Raw genomic sequence first — 12,130 nt, 5'->3', positions numbered from 1 at the left:
AAAATAAAAAGAAAAGAAAAGAAAAAAAAATTACAGACCTCATGACAAATAAAAATATCCTCAACAAAATACTAGCCAACTGAAACCAACAACATATCAAAAGGATAATTTATCATGATCAATTGGGTTTTATCCCACGGATGCTAGGATGTTTCAACATACACAAATCAATAAATGTTATTCACCACATAAATATAATTATATGGTTCTTATAATATGATTACAAGAACCATATAATCATCTCACTGGATACAAAAAATTGACAAATTCCAGCACCCTTTCATAATTAAAAACTCTTAACAAACTAGACATAAAAGTAACAGACGTCAAAATAATAAAAGCCATATATGAAAACTCATGGCCAATATAATACTAAATAGGAAAAAATTAAAATAATTCCCTTAAGAACTGGAACAAAATAAGGGTGCCACTGTTACCGCTTCTATTCGACATAGTACTAGAAGTGGGGAAACAAATAAAGGTCATCCAAATCAGAAAAGAGGATGTCAAACTATCCCTATTTGCCAATGGTACGGTCTTATATCTAGAAAATCCTACAGACTCCTCCAAAGACTCCTAGAATTGATAAAAGAATTAAGTAAAGCCTCATGTTACAAAATTAATGTATACACTCAGTAGAATCTCTATAGACTAGTAACAGTCAAGCTGAGAGTCAAATCAATATCTCCATACCATTTATGATAGCTGCAAAGAGAATAAAATACCCAGGAATACTTAATCAAGAAGGTGAAAGATATCTATCAGAAGAACTACAATATATTTATGAAGGAAATCATAGATGACACAAGAAAATGGAAAAATGATCCGTACTCATGGATTGGAGGAACTAATATTATTAAAGTGTCCTTACAGCCCCAAATGATTTATTAACTCAATACAATGACCATCAAAACACCAAGGTTATTTTTTTCAGAATTAGAAAACAATAACCTTAACTTTCATATTTAATCAAAAAAGAACCTGAATAGGCAAAGCAATCTCGACTAAAAAGAACAAATCCAGAGGGAACACATTTCCTAATTTTAAGGTATGCTACAGGGCCATAATAACAACCAAAATAGTATGGTACTGGTATAAAAACAGACAAATGAATCAATGGAACAGAAAAGAGAACCCATAATAAATCCATATAGCTACAAGCAATTGATTTTCAACAAAGCAGAAAAAACTTACGCTTGGGAGAGGACAACTCTATTCAAAATAAATGGTGCTGATAAAATTGAATAGCAATATACAGAAGTATAAAACTAGATCCCTATCTGTCACCAGATAAAAAATCAACTCAAAATGGATTAAAGACTTAAATTTAAGACTTGAAACCATAAAATTCCAGGAGGAAAACTTCTGGAAATTAGCCTAGGCAAAAATTTGTGAGCAAGACTGCAGAAAGCAAATGCAGCAAAATCAAAAATAAATAAATGAAACATCATTAAACTAAAAAGCTTCTTCACAGAAAAGAAAATAATCAACAGAGTAAATAGACAACCTACAGAATGGGAGAAGATATTCATAAATTATCCTCCTATCAAAGGACTAATATTCAAAATACACAAAGAGCTAAAACAATTCAGAGAGAAAAGAGAATAACCCTAACTGGACAAAATACATGAATGGACATTTTTCAAAAGAAGATATACCAATGATCAAGAAACATGAAGCTCAAAATCACTGGTTACCAGTAAAATTACTAGTAATTTTACTGGTGAATTAAAACTACAAAGAGATCCCACTGTATCCCTATCAGAATGAACATTATGAAAAAGTCAAACTATAGATGTTGATGTGGATGCAATGAAAACAACACTTGTACATTGTTGGTAGAAATGTAAATTAGTATAACCTCTGGGAGATTCCTCAAATAACTAAGGCAGTATAAAGTTTCAAGTTATTAAATTCAATCCAGCAATCCTATTACTGGATATCTACCCCAAAAGATACCTACGACCAAATGTTTATAAAATAATTCACATTTTGACGATGTTGATTCTTCCCAGTCATGAAAATAACTCAAATTAGACCTCCCATTTGATCCTGCAATCCTATCACTAGACATAAACCAAGAAGAAAAAAACAAATCATTTTATCATAAGGACATTTACTCTAGACTATTTGTTTATTACAGCTCAATTTATAATCACCCAAATGTGGAAAAGCCTAAATGCCCACCAACCCAGGAATGGATTAAAAAGCTATGGTTTATCTATACCATGGAATACTATTCAGCCACTAAAAAAGATAGAGACTTTATTTCTTTTGTACCAACCTGGATGGAGGTGGAACACATCCTTCTTACTAAAGCATCACAGGAATGGAAAAACAAAAGTCCAATGTACTCAATTCTAATATGAAGGCAGTAGATGAGCTAATATAAGGGGCGGGATGTAGGGGAATGAACAAGTGGAGAGAGGGGAAGAGGGAGGGGGATGAGGGTCATGGTGTATGGGATACCTCCTGGGGGTGGGACACAATTATCAGAGGGACTTACCTACTAATGCAATTAGTGTAACCTAATTCTTTGTACCCTCGATGAATCCCAAACAATAAAACAAAACAAAACAAAACAATTCTCAATTGTAAAGATCAACCTAAGTGCCATTAAGTACTGAATGGATAAATCAAATGTGATATGTCTACTGTGAGATAAAATTACTTGTTTTACAGCAACTTGAATGGTACTGAAGACCATTATCCTAAATGAAGTATCTCAGACATAGAAAAATAAATACTGTATATTTTACGTATAAGTGAGAGCAACACAATGGGTATATACAGTCATAAAGTGGCATAACGGACATTGGAAACCAAGGATAGGGGAGAGTGGAAGTGGGCTGTGGGATCAAAAATTACTTACTGAGTTTGGTGTACATTATTCTAGTGACAGGCACACTAAAAACTCTGACTTTACCACTATATAATTCATCCATGTACCAAAAAACACATGCATCCCTAAATCTCCAGTAATTAAAAAAAATTACTTAAATGTCAATTCTTCACATAGTCTTTTCTGACGATATTATTTGATGTTGCTCTCACTCCTGCGTGACTCAATATCATGTTGCCCTATATTAATTTCCTCATAGCCTCAATTGTTTGACATTATCTATATACCATGATGTCATTAAACTTACTTTTTATTCTAATTATATTCTCTAGGTACTAGTTCTTTAGATTACCTACAACTCCACACTGATCTATCATATTATGTATTACAGTGCTACAATGCATTATGGCCAGTGTGATCAGGTCTCTGTCTCCTGCTAATCTGTGAGCTCCTTGAAGATATGGGTCATATTTTACATTGCTTGCAATAGTGCAATTATGTATTCAATTGATGAATATTGATAAATAGAAGAAGGAACAAAGGAAAGATTCCAAGTGCATGCAACTTTCTCAATAAAGCACTCTCTCTCATATGCATAGTTGTCTGTGGGCTGGAGGAGTATAATGTGTGCATCTGAGTGTACGCAGAAATATGGAAAAACACAGCAGGAAAAGATAGGCGATGGGCCCGAGTATGGACAACCACAAGAACAACTGTGAGCAAAGTCTATCCCATACCTTTTCTCTTTGCAGGAGATGCTTCCATTTGGTGATCAAATGGAAAGAACACAGTCAGGTTTGGAGAGGAAACCTGGTGTTTGCTTTGTACTGGAGATAGGCCCTGAGGCTGCTACCTGATCCTGGGGTCAGGGGCAGGAGCTGATTGTTCCAGCATCATTTCTTGTGAGAGCAACTTCTTTGTTCAGTTATCAACGACCCTTTCCATTCCACATTCCACACTTCAGCACCATCTTTGTTATACACACCCGTTATGTCCTAACAGAGAAGAAGCAGTTGAGTTTGCTTGATAAGAATCACTCTTGTCATAATTTATTGTTGACATTGCTTTCAGTTTTAAATCTCTGATTAACAACTGTTAGGTTTCATTTTTTAGAAAGGAAATGTACTGGGGCTCTGTGTTACAGGGAGAGAAATAGTATGGTGAAAGCACGGATGGGGTTAGGTGTTAGAGGATCAGAATTTTAGCTCCAGCATTTCCTAACTGTGCTGATGTAGGCAAGTTACTTAGCTTCTCTGTACATGTCTTTTCCTATCCCCAAAGTTTTTGTCACATAAAATTTTCTTGATGGAGAAACAAGATACTTTGTGCTTTTTATAAACATAGTTTCTGGCCCTTTACTATGCTCAATACATAACAATTCCCTGCACTTCTGGGGAGGTGATCCTACACCTTTATAGTCACCCAATGCTATAGTTTGAATGATGGTCTTCCCTCCAGTGCTCATGCTGAAACTTAATCCCCAGTGCAAGAGTAGTAAGAGTTGTGGCCTTTGGGAGGTAGTTAAGTCATGACAGCTGCACCCTCATGAATGGGCTCAGCATCCTTACAAAAGGCTTTAAGTTGAGAGGAGCCCTCTCTTGACCTCTTCTCTCTTCTGCCAAGAAAGGATATAGGTATTTTCCCGTCCTCTGGAGGATGCACATCAAGTTATCATAGACTGGAAATTCATCAGACACTGACCCTTCTATCATGCTGGTCTTGGACCCTTGGCCTCCAGTATTGTGAATAATAAATTTCTATTGTTTATAAACTACCCAGTCCCAGTTATTTTGCTATAGCAGCATAAATGTACTATGATGCCCAATAAAACAAATGCCCTGTTAGTGGAGTGGAAAGTCACTTGTTCCTCTTGCGCCTAACTCTGGAGGTTTCTATTGCTAGAAAATATGTGGGATTAACCAGAATATTGCTCACAGAAGCAGTTATGAAACAAAGAAAGCCTCTCAATCCGTTTGTCAAAGGCCTTGCAAGCTTATTCTTCAAGGTAGGTGAATCAATTAGATGTTATTGAGGGAGCAAGTTAATCTGCATCTGAAACATTTTACTGCCTAAAAGAAGTTAAATAGGGCGGCACCTGTGGCTCAAGGAGTAGAGCGCTGGTCCCATATGCCGGAGGAGGCGGGTTCAAACCCAGCCCCGGCCAAAAAAAAAAAAAAAGAAGTTAAATAAAAAATCACGCACAGGCCAATTGACTTTACCCCAGTGTGGTCTGAATTGAAGGAAGGGAAACCATTCCCTGTCAACCTTTTCTGATCCTTTCTTGCCTCCACTTTAGAAAAGGCACAGAAGGCATGTGGGGATAAGAGACTGGGGTGTCCTGACATGTGGCAAACAGCACTGCAACTGATCATCATTAGCTTGGAGAATCAAAGACTCCCGTGGGTGTTTCAGTTCTTTTCGCAACTCAAAAGGACATTTATCTGGAGGAAAGTGGGGGCCAATGGATTTATGTTTCAGAAAAGCCTTTACTACCAAGGAGTGCATTTTCTTCTCTTTGCATTTACTCTCACAAATTGGGGTTGAATCACAGTACCATTTGTGACAGTTCTCTCTTACTCTGTGTACCATGCTCTCCCAATCAGACAATAATCCCTAAAGGTGTCATCTTTGCATTCTAGTCACTTCCCCACACTCTAACGCCGCTCCTTTTGTATTCCTATTAACTCTTGCTTAGAACACTACAGCATTATTTATAATAGCTGTGAGGTCTTTTTCTAGTCCTGCTCTGGTCTCTATTCATTTTATACATTAGAGCTATACATTTGTATTCCGCCTGCTATTGTGGAAAGAAGGCATATTTTGGTGTCGGAAAGAATCATTTTGTTTCTCTGCTTGGCTGTTTACTGACCAAATCATTTCATCTTTCTCAACCACAATTTACTCATTGGTAAAGTGGGGATAATTACAGTCTCTAACTCACAAAATGTTTGTGATGAATACAAGTGGTCATCTATCAAAAGCATTTAGTGCAATGCCTGGCACCCAGGAAACACCTAAAACTAAGATTAGGAAACCGTAACCATGGGTTGGAAGATGACTTCTTTTTTCAGATTTTCTCATTGTTCTCCTAAGATTCTAGTTCTCTTGTCAACAGAAAACATTTGTGATTCATCAAGGTATCAACACAAACATGTGCAGTACAGCAAATAAGCAAATGTTCATGTAATTTGGTCTATTATAATTAAGGCAAAATCCCAGTTTTACTATTCATCTTATAGCTAAACATAAAGGGTGGAGGGATTGTTTCCAGATGGGGCAATAATGTAAACAAAGATGTAGAAACAGAAATCAGGGAGTAAAACATAGTGAAAGTCTACTCTGCATAAGCTACCAGCTGTGCTCCCAAAGATAATTTATGTAAGGCAGCAATGGGATAGACTGTGGGAAGGGATTGCAGGGAGGTTCTTGGAGGTCCTAGAATGCTGGGTTATAAGTGCATAGGCCCTAGAGAGTTACTGGGAGTGTTTAGCAGGGGGAGTGACTGAACTGAGGAAAAGAAACCGCTTCCATCCATGTAGGTTGAGGAAGGACAAAGCAGGATGGCTTAAGAGCTCAGAACAAATCACCCGATTCTATTTCCTGAATTGTTCATCTTCTATGGGGCATGATGAATGCTGACTTTAGACTCCTTCCTTTGGTTCTGCCAGCAATTCAGTAGCTTAATCTTTTTCCAATCTCAGCCGTTGCCTAATAATCTGTTCCAGGCACAGAAATTTCATTAACTCCTCAATGATGTCCACAGGCTTTGACCATGGATTTCATCTGTTAAACTGCTTTTATTTTAGCTACTATACAAATTACCCTCTGCCTGAGAAAAAGGGGAGGGGAAGAGAGGGTGAAGATAGAGGAGAAAAGAATGGCTGAAACTCTCTGCATTTCTCAAGCGACTTTCCTCTCCTTGGTGAAAATAGATGTCTAAAAGAGAAATAGAATTCCCAAAGCAAGGACTAGATAATGGAATGACCCCAACTTTTCTCACTGGTAGCTTGAGCAGGGCTCCCCAGTGAAGACCAGCATGGATTATCCTGAGAAATTATATTATGCGTGGTAGAAATAGAACTGTTACTGGTGCTAGCAATGTGTTAAGTATGCTTTAGCTTCTGCTATGTCTGAGAAGTGGGGAGATGGAGAGGTGGGGGAGCAGAAAAGAGAACAGTCCCAACAAAGATTTGCTGCTTAAAGCCACTGCCTTGTTGCTGTGCACAGCATAATGAATGATGAGATTTTAGGCATCAGCAGAAAATAAATACATTTTTGGACAGAGGTCATTTCTTATAACCTTTCCTCTATAAAGCTTATTCTAATTTGTTGAGTGAGTTGCAACTTCTCTTGTGTTTCTATGGCCCATTGAAACGTGTTCTCATTTTTTATTCCTTATCAAAATACAGCACACCATTTCGGTGCTTATCTGCTTATTTTCTTCACTTTCAAGTTCATTGACAGCAGAGGTCAAATTCTATGAAGCTAACAGCAGTGCTTGGGGGCCAAAACCTCTCTAAATATTAGCAACATCATATGTAATGATAGAATTTACTAATTGGTAGCCAAGAAAACCAGAAAAAAGACAGAGCCAATTTTGGATTAACATGTGAGTTAACTACTATAGGGCTTAGGTATTCAATACCTGGTCATAATATCAGGGGAGGTAGGAAAGTTTGTTCTGTAATTTCTATGTGTTATACATTGGAATTTACTGATTTCTACTGTCCGACAACTTAGAAGTTTAGCTAGACACTTGGAAGGCTCTGAAGGAAAAGGTAATAATTTAGGGGGAAGTAAGTGCACTTACTGATTTTTTTGCTGACTTTTTTTTTTTTTTTTTGTATGTTTTGAGACTCTACATTGCAACTCTCTTTATCTCTTTTCAGGATCTGGCTGCATTTATATCACAAAAGAGATGACAAAAGCTTAATGGTGCTAAGGAAAGATCATAACGTAAGGTCTTCTCTCTTGTTCTGGGTAATGCTTCAACAAAGGCATTTAGAAGAGGTTGACTAGGCTTGAGCTAATTTCAACATTGCTGACTTGCTTTCAAAATATTTCTCAGAACCAAGTTTTGGCTAAGTGCTTTCTCTTGAAATGGAATGCCAGCCTATGAATATTTTCAAATAGGTGGTTTGTAATAGATGTCTTTGGTACTCTTCCTGCCGGCATAAGTTTTAGATGTAGTATCTTATACAAAAAAAAAAAAAAAAGATGTTGCAGTTTGATTATATTGTAATCAAAACATTTCACATTTTAGGAGATAGCTTTTATTGATAAATTATAATAGTAATGTTTTATTTTATTTTAATAGACAGATAAACTTGTGTTTATCATGTAAAACATCATATGAAAAATATATACATCATGGAATGACTAAATTTAACTAGTTATCATGCATTGCCTCACATGTGTTGATTATTTGTACAAATTGGAGTGCTTACATCCAACTAATTAAGATAGTTTTCATCTCATTTACCTAATACAGTGTTAAGACATTTGCGTTCAATACTTGATATATTTACCTTGTACCCTTGAAATATGCTCCATAAGTGTGGTCCTACCATTAACACTCCTTCTATTAAGCCACCCCCCCTCCCATCCCTTACCCCTTTCCTCCTTCATCCTGGGCTATAGTTGTGATTCATCTTTCATATGAAATTGTGAGTGATTATAAATTGGTGCCTAGTACTACTGAATACATTGGATATTTTTTTCCCATTCTTGAGATACTGTACTAAGAACAATATTTTCCAGCTCCATCCATGTAAACATAAAAGAGGTGAAGTTTCTATCTTTTTAAATGCTGTATAGTATTCCATGTACTATAATTTATTAACATATACTATAATCTATTCATGGGTCGATGGGCACTTGAGCTTCTTCCATGACTTGACAATTATGAATTGAGCTGCAAAGAACAATCTGATGCAAATCACTTATTTCCCAGTGATTTGGGGTCTTTTGAATATACATCTAGTAGAGGAATTGCAGGATCAAACAGCAGGTCTCCATTTAGAACCCTGAGTGTTCTCCAAATTTCTCTCCAAAGGAACATACTAGCTTGCATTCCTACCAGCAATGCAGAAGTGTTCCCTTTTCTTCACATCCACACCAACATCTGTAGTTTTGGCATTTTGTGATGTGGGCTACTCTTAATGGAGTTAGATGATATCTCAAAGTGGTTTTGATTTGCATTTCTCTGAAGATTAAAGATGATGAGCATTTTTTTCATGTGTCTGTAGACCATCACCTGTCTTCTTCAGAGAGGCTTCTGTTCATGTCTCTTGCCCACAATTGAATGGGATTACTTTGTTCTTTTCTTATTGATAAGTTTGAGTTCTCTGTGGATTCTGGTTATTAGACCTTTGTTGGAACTATAACCTGCAAAAATCCTCTCCCATTCTGAGGGCTATCTACTTGCTTTACTTACTGTGTTTTTGGCAATGCAAAAGTTTTTAGTTTGATCAGATCCCAGTAATGTATTTTTGATGTTGCTTCAATTGCCTTGGGGGTCCTCCTCATAAAGTATTCTCCCAGGCCATTTTTTTCAAGTGTTGCCCCTGCACTCTCTGCAAGAATTTTTACAGTTTCATGTCTTATAGGACTTAAGTTTAAGTCCTATAACCAATGAGAATCAATTTTTGTTAGAGGAGAAACATGTGGGTCCAGTTTCAGAATTCTACAAGTTGCCAGTCAATTCACCCAGCACAATTTGTTAAATAGGGAATCTTTCCCCCAATTTATATTTTTGCTAAGCTTGTCAAAAATCAAATGACAATAAATGTCTGGGTTCATATCTTGGTTTTCAATTCTGTTCCATACATCTACCTCTCTATTTTGGTGCCAGTACCATGCTGTTTTGATCACTATAGATTTATACTATAGTCTGAAGTCTGGTAGCATGATTCTTCCTGATTTGTTTTTATTTCTGAATAATGTCTTGGCTATTCGAAGTTTTTTCTGTTCCCATATAAAATGAAGTACTATTTTTTCCAGATCTTTAAAGTATGACAGAGGTGCTTTAATAGAAACTGCATTAAATCTGTAGATTGCTTTGGGTAGTATAGACATTTTAACAATATTGATTCTTCCCAGCCATGAGCATAGTATGTTTTTCCATTTATTAACCTCTTCAGCTATGTCCTTTCTCAGAGTTTCATAGTTCTCTTTGTAGAGATCTTTCACGTCCTTTATTAGGTACACTCCCAGATATTTCATCTTATTTGGCACTATTGTAAAGGAAATAGAGTCCTTGATTGTTTTTTCACCTTGACTATATAAAGGCTACAAATTTGTGAGTATTGATTTTGTATCCTGAGATGCTGCTGTATTCCTTGATCACTTCTAGGAGTTTTATAGCTGAGTCCCTGGTGTTTTCCAGGTATACAGTCATATCATCTGCAAAGAGTGACAGTTTGATCTCTCTGATAGTATTTGGATAACCTTGATAGCCTTTTCTTCCCTGATCGTGATGACTAAGACTTCCATTGCAATGTTAAAAAGCAGTGGAGAGAATGAATGGTAATGATTTTAATTTTACTCCATTCAATGTGATATTGACTGTGGGTTTGCTGTAGATGGCCTCTATCAGTTTAAGAAATGTCCCTTTTACACATATTTTTGTAAGCATTAAAGCTTATCAAAAGCTTTTTCTGCATCTATTGAGAGAATCATATGGACTTTGTTTTTTATTTTGTTTATGTGCTGTATTATAATTATAGATTTATGTATAAGAACCAACCTTGGAACTCGGGATGAAATCCACTTGGTCATGATGTATAATTTGTTTGATGTGTTGCTGGATTCTGTTTGCTAGGATCTTATTGAATATTTTTGCATCAATATTCAGTAGAGATATTGGTCTATAATTTTCTTTTCTTGTCGGGTCTTTTCCTGGTTTGGGGTTCAGGGTGATATTTGCTTCACAGAATGTGTTGGGAAGTATTCCTTCTTTTTCTGTGTTTTGGAAAAGGTTAAGTAATGTTAAGTACTGGTTCCTCTTTAAAGGTCTGGGAGAATTCTGATGTGAAGCCATCTGGTTCCAGGCTTTTCTTTTTGGGGAGATTTCTTATAGTTGATGCTATTTCAGAACTTGGTATAGGCTTGTTCAACATTTCCAATTCTTTGTCGCTAAGTCTAGGAAGGTGGCCTGTTTCCAAGTATTAGTCTATTTCCTTCAGATTTTCATACTTCATAGAATAAAGTTTTTTTGTAATATTCATTAATGATTTTTTAAATTTCTGAGGAGTCTGTTGTTATTTGGCCTTAATCATTTCTGATTGATGAAATTAGAGATTTTATTCTTTTATTTCTGGTTAAGTTAGCCAAAGGTATATCTATTTTATTAATTTTTCAAAAAACAAACTTTTTGATTTATTGATCTGTTTTATAATTCTTTTGTTTACAATTTCACTTAATTCTGCTCCAATTTTAGTTGTTTCTATTCTTCTGCTGGGTTTGGGGTTGGAATGTTCTTCCTTTTTCAGTTGCTTGAGATGTCCCGTTACGTTGTTGACTTCCTCTCTTTCCATTCTTTTGAGGAAAGTTTGCAATACTATAAATTTCCCTCTTAGGATTTCTTTGTGGTATCCCATAGGTTCTGGTAATTCATGTCTTAATTATTGATTTGTTCCAAAAATTTGGTAATTTCTTCTTAATCTCATCTATGACCCAGCTATGATTCAGCATGAGGTTATTTAGCTTCCATGTTTTTGTATGAGTATGTAGATTCCTGTTGTTACTGAGTTCAATTTTTATTCCATGATGGTCCGAGAAAATACAAGGAATAATTTCTATTCTTTTAAATTTCCTGAGATTAGACTTGTGACCTAAGATGTGACCAATTTTGGAGGATGCTCCATGGGCTGATGTGAAGAATGTGTATTCAGTTTTGTTAGGACAAAATGTTCTGTAGCTCTCTGTTAAATCCAATTGTTGAATCGTTAAGTTTATGTCTAAAATTTCTTTGCTTAGTTTCTTATTGGAAGATATATCCAACACTGCTAAAGGAGTGTTAACATCTCCTACTATTGGGCAGCGCCTGTGGCTCAGTGAGTAGGGCGCCAGCCCCATATGCCGAGGGTGGCGGGTTCAAACCCAGCCCCAGCCAAACTGCAACCAAAAAATAGCCGGGCGTTGTGGCGGGTGCCTGTAGTCCCAGCTGCTCTGGAGGCTGAGGCAAGAGAATTGCGTAAGCCCAAGAGTTAAGAGGTTGCTGTGAGCCGTGTGACGCCATGGCACTCTACCTGAGGGCGGTACAGTGAGACTTGGTCTCTACAAAAA

This window comes from Nycticebus coucang, chromosome 2, assembly GCF_027406575.1.
Source record: "Nycticebus coucang isolate mNycCou1 chromosome 2, mNycCou1.pri, whole genome shotgun sequence".
NCBI classification, from domain to species: domain Eukaryota; kingdom Metazoa; phylum Chordata; class Mammalia; order Primates; family Lorisidae; genus Nycticebus; species Nycticebus coucang.
This window is presented reverse-complemented; position numbering follows the sequence as displayed.